Below are 5,522 nucleotides of genomic sequence, written 5' to 3'. Positions count from 1 at the left end.
GCGGAACGGTGCTCGGTGCTGGGGACACAGAACGGGGCTGGGTGTGTGGTGCTGGGGACATCGGGCAGTGATGGGTGAGCGGAACGGTGCTCGGTGCTGGGGACGCAGAGCGATGCTCGGTGCAGGGTGTTCAGGGCAGGATGCTCAGAGTAGTGCTGGGTGTCCAGTACAGGATGCTCGGTGCAGGGTGTTCAGGGCAGGATGCTCAGAGTAGTGCTGGGTGTCCAGTACAGGATGCTCGGTGCAGGGTGTTCAGGGCAGGATGCTCAGTGCTGAGTTCGCGAGTGGTGCTGGGTGCAGGGTGCTCAGTGCAGTGCAGGAGGTGCTGAGGGTGCCACGGGGTGCTCAGTGCACAGAACACAGTGCAGGATGCACGGCAGGTGGGACAAGGTGCTCAGTGCAGGGTGCTCCTCAAACCTTTGTCCTCCCATTCTGCCCTTTGGCACACGGCCCCCTCTCGCTGTTCCCATGGCACCCCTCTGGCAGCCCAGCACCAAACTGTGCCCCCATAACCCGAGCTGTACACAGAGGCTCCCAGACGCTGGGACTGTCCATCTGTCCAGGTGCCCAGAGCTCAGCCAGGGTTGGGACTGCCCTCCTATACCAGGATGAGTGTGGTGGTCTGGGTAGGTGGGAGCCCAGTGAGAAGCTGCACCTGTGGGGCTCGGGCAGTGTCAGCCTCTGCTGAGGCTCGAGAGGTGCTGGCAGCACTGAGGTCGGGGTGGCTGTCCCATGCAGGTCCCTTGGCAGGGGTGCAGACGGGCTCCTGAGCAGCTGCAGTGACAACTCACAGCCCACCCAAAGCACTGGCACTCTCCCATCTGTTATTGGCAGTGCCCTGCATGGCAGGGATGTGGCGTCCACACTTTGTCCATAGGAAGCTCAAGCTCCTTGGGACTCGTGGCTGGAGCTGCTGGCACTGGAGTTCCCAGCACTGCCAGCACCATGTCCCCAGGGCCGGCAGCGTGAGCTGGGCCATCCTCTGCAGGCAGGGGATGGTTTGCATCACAGAGGCCTTTGCTCTATCCCTCACTGTGTTTGTTTGCACGCTCAGGCTCTGTCCAAAGATCATCTCACAGCTTCAAACCCCTTCAGACTCTTCCCTCTGCCAAGCCCCGCTGGCTGCTTGGACTCAATTTTGGAAGGCGAGTCCCCCCTCAGCACAGCCGTGCTGCTCCCTCCTGCTCAGGCAGGAGCAAGGGGTGAGTGGGGAGATCCAAGCGATTGGTCCTAGCAGGTTTCCAGGCTGGCCGTGTGTTTTGTGGGAATGCTGCAGTGTGCTCGTGAGGAGCTGTCAAGTGCCAACACAGGCGCCTGCGAGCGGGGTTTGCCATCGCGTGCCCGCTGCAGCTGATGCCCCGAGGCTGCTGCCTGTGGGACCAAGGGAGCAGCTGTGCTGCAGAGCCTGCAGGGAGCCCAGGATCTGAGCAGAGTCACATGGGGGAGGCAGCCCGGAATGTGGGGGACAGCAGCTGAACTGGGCACTGTGTGTGTCCTCCCCAGCATCGCCCGCAGCAGCTGGAATTTGGGGGCTTCACTGTGGGGGCGTGTGCCAGGCTGGGGCCTGGGGTCTCTACAGGACACTGTGGGCTCACCAGCATGGGCAGGCTCGTGCCACTGCCGTCCTCTGCCTGTAGGTTTTACAAACTGTATTAGTAATTTCTGCCGCTATTTTAAGGAGATTTTTCCAAAGGCAGTTTGCATTACAGATACGCTGAGCCTTTGGGGATGTGTGGGATGGCAGGAGCGCTGTTAAAATGCAGGGACTGTCAAGAAGATTTTTGGAGAGAGAAAACAAACCCCCAGCAGGTGGTTTTATTTGGCACCATACAGATGCGCCTTGTGATGAATTTGTGATGCCTTGAGGAACCTCAGCCTCGTGCCTCGGCCGAGCACATTTCCCTCCGGATTCCGCAGAACGCGGAAGAAGCTTGCCCTGGTGTTGGCTGCCTGCTTTGGTTCGCTCCATTTTCCAAGCCTCTAGTGCCCTGTCTGTCTCCAGAATTCCTCAAAGAAATCCTCTCTCAAGGCCTTTTCCCCCCCATTTCCATCCCCAGTCTGGGCTGTGGTGCAGGCAGGAGGGTGGGCCAGGGCTGGCCCTGCTGCAGGAGCCACTTATCCCCTCCCAGGGACAGCAAACAAGAGCAGCAGCGGGGGTTGCTCAACATGCAGCACTCGGAAGTGAAGCAAGCAGCTGCTTCCCACTGCACATTCCCAGTGACCCCAGACTGAGACTGGGGGCTCTGAAGGGGCTGAAGCATCCAGGTGCTTCACGGGGGAATGGCCACGGGCACGTTGGCTCTGGAGCCGCAGGCTGCCATGCTGGGGCAGGGGAAGCTTTTCCAGCACTCCTGTTCCTGCTTGGTGCTGGGAGGGATCCTGCGGTGTGAGTGGCTGTTGTTGGCAGTGGCTGAGCTGCGAGGGGGGTGGGAGAGCAGCCAGCCCACCCCCGGGCAGCTGTGCTCACAGCTGGCTGCAGGCCAGCGTGGCCGGGTGGCATTCAGGGCATGGGCACCGTGCAGGGGAGGGACACCGAGCCCAGGCCTTGGTGGCCCAGCGTTTGCAGATGCAAGTGGCCGCAGAGGAGGAGCAGGGCTTGCAGCTGGGCTCGTGCAGACAGGAAGGCGCTCGGATGTGCCGCGCACGGTGGTTTGGCTGACGAGGCAGCAGCGGCGCAGTCTCGGAAGGACCTGGTTCCGTTCCTTCCATCGGTGGTTTCACAAGGGCTTCTCCCATGCCAGGGCTTGTGGGGAGTCATTGCCCGTCCTCGCTGGGGCTGGGAGTGGGAGGCCACGAACTCACACGTTGCTGAAGTGCGTGCTGGTGCTTCCCGAAGTTTCTGGCTTTGTGAAACACCAAATGCTTGCTGTTATGGCATCTGTTGTGCCGGGCATGGCTGGGTGTTGCTGGAGATCTTGGGGCTGGTCCGTGCTCAGGACTGTGTTCCTGAGGAGCTGCAGGAAACAGGACAAGAACGAGTAGAGGAGCTGGGGAGGATGGGGGGTGCAGCAGTGTCCCCTCTCCCCTCCCTGCATGCAGGGTGAGCAGTGGCACCTCCATCCTTGCTGCCCTTCCCTGCCCTCAGGCTGTGCCTCCAGCCCTGGGGCTGCTGCTGCTGCTGCATGGGGAAATAAAACACTTTGATTTTGTTTCTTAAGCAAATTTGAGGTTTTGGGGTTTGTCTTGCAGAAACAACTTGTTATTTGCAGATCCTGATCTTTGTGCGTGCAAGAATGGAGCTTGTTGAGACTTAGGGTTTGGCGTGTGGATTGGGAAAATATTTTTTGAAGATACTTAGTGTTTTTTCTGGCAGTTCCTCTGGCTTCCCTTTCTCCCTGTTGTATGGCAGGCTCTGACTGCCCGTGTGGTACATGAAGGGATGAGACACACCAGCAGAGATGCGAGAGAATCTTAAGGTTTTATCCGGAAGCATTAGTATACTACTCCTAAGAGCTTTTTTTTTGCTTACAGCTTGCAGACTTACAGTTCTACAAAAAATCTGTCCTCTTCTGTTGTTCTCTCCAAAGCCATGGCCAGTACAGTGAGAAAAGTGTCCTGTTCTATGTTGAAGTAGAGGTAATAACTCATTGCTCCAGTTCTGTCTCAGGTACACGCTGTCCAGAGAGATACTGCTGCTGCTGGCACTGGTCTTTGTTTAACTCTTCCCTTACACCAATACCTGTTACCTCAGCACACCCACATTCCTGCAGGGACTATTGGCGCAGTTTTGCGAGGGAAGAGCTGTGTTTGCATCAAGCGTGGTGAGTGAGCACGGGGGCTGCAGCCTCAGACTCCCGTTGCACTGTGCCCCTCTCCTGTGGGGATCCCCAGGACATAGCCCAGGCGAGGGATGGGAGTTGGAGGGACCTGCTCAGAGGCATGGAGAGGAATCATAGAATCATCACGGAATCATGGAATGGTTTGGGTTGGAAGGGATTTTAAAGATCTTCTATGAGTAGGGACACCTTCCACTAGACTGGGTTGCTCAGAGCTCTGTCCATCCTGGCCTTGGGCACTTCCAGGGATGGGGCAGCCACAGCTTCCCTGAGCAAGAGGAGCTGGGGGACAGGTCAGTGCTTTCCCAGAGCCCTTCCTCCAGCTCTATGGGGACAGCGGGGCAGTGGAGTCACTGGTCAGGGCACAAGGGGAGCCAGCGTGGGAGCATCACTGTCCCTTCAGTTGCACCTGCATTGGCTTTGCCTTTGTCCCCATGAGGCAGCAACTGCAGAGTAATTAAGGGAGGATGAAGCTCTGTGGGTTAGTTAAAAGTCAGGAGCTCCCTCTGAAGTGCAGAGCTCGTGTCCTGTTTCAGCACGAGCACGTCTGACGTGCTGGAGCCTTGCTGCGGTGCGGGGGCACAGTGCCAGGTGCTGGGGAGTGGGTAGGTGCCTCCATCCCTGTCTCCTGCCAGCAGCTTTCCCCTTGGGCATTCTATAATTAATCAGCCACTCTGAGCTGAAGGCTGCTGCCCTGTGAGGTTGGCAGGGTGGATGCCGATAAAATGACGATAAAATGTCATTGCTGTGCTTGGAACGAGGGATGAGGAGAGGGGAGTTACTGGAAATGGGTGGGATTTTTATTGTTTGAGGGAAACTGCAGCACTGAGCAGGATAATAAAATGTTTTGCTAATCATAACAGCCTTGAGGCGATAAACCAACTGTCCTGTTAAACAGTCCTGTCCAGATAAACCACAGTTTGTGCTGTGAGATGTCTGTGGATTCTCTGCTGACGTGATTTAGAGCCTGTTGGAGCCGGCTGGAACACAGTGCCCGTATCCCTGGCTGGGCTCTGTGGGATGCAGGGTAGGGATGCTCGGCTGGAATGGGTGATGTGGCTCAGGGCTCTCACTTTGCAGGCTCTTCTGAGCCAGAAGGTGTTTGAAGCTTAATCCTCGGGGCAGCAGGTTCTGCTGGTTTATTTTTCTAGGTACTCAGCAGTGAGAATAAATTCCCCTTTGCCCCCTGAGTCCGTTGGGTGCTAAGATGCAGCTGGAGCAGCCTCTGTGTGGTTTGGGTGCTGAGGTGGCTGCTTGAACACTCATCCCTGAACTCTTCTGACCGTTAGTTTTCCCTGGGATGATGGCGGCGGTGCAAGTGTAAACCACAGGGCTGTCAGTGCTGTTTGGGGATTTTCTAAGGGACACAGAACTCCAAAGCGCTCCAAACCCCAGGTGTTTTTGCTGGCATTTGGTTTGTGTTTTCACTGGGATTGACCTCTGTTCAGTGGATGCTCTGAGTTCATGACCTGCAGTGCAGCTTCAGTTTTAGTCACCAAACCCGTCCTGCTCTCAGCCACGTGGTGGCTGACAGCAGCTTCTTTTTTGTTGTGGGGTTTTTTTTTGAGTGCTGCATCTTCATTTTCACATCTCCTCTCCGAGGCTCCGGGCTGTGTCTCACCAGCAGCACAAGTAGGTGCAGAGCCCCTGTCCCACCATTGGGGTAGGTGGGTTGGACCCTGCTCCCGCTGTCCCTTGGGATCAATCCTGGTCCGTGAAGTGCTGGGGTGGAGAAGCACGAGCTGG

Source organism: Corvus brachyrhynchos, unplaced genomic scaffold (assembly GCF_000691975.1).
Source record: "Corvus brachyrhynchos isolate BGI_N302 unplaced genomic scaffold, ASM69197v1 scaffold114, whole genome shotgun sequence".
Lineage (NCBI taxonomy): Eukaryota > Metazoa > Chordata > Aves > Passeriformes > Corvidae > Corvus > Corvus brachyrhynchos.
This window is presented reverse-complemented; position numbering follows the sequence as displayed.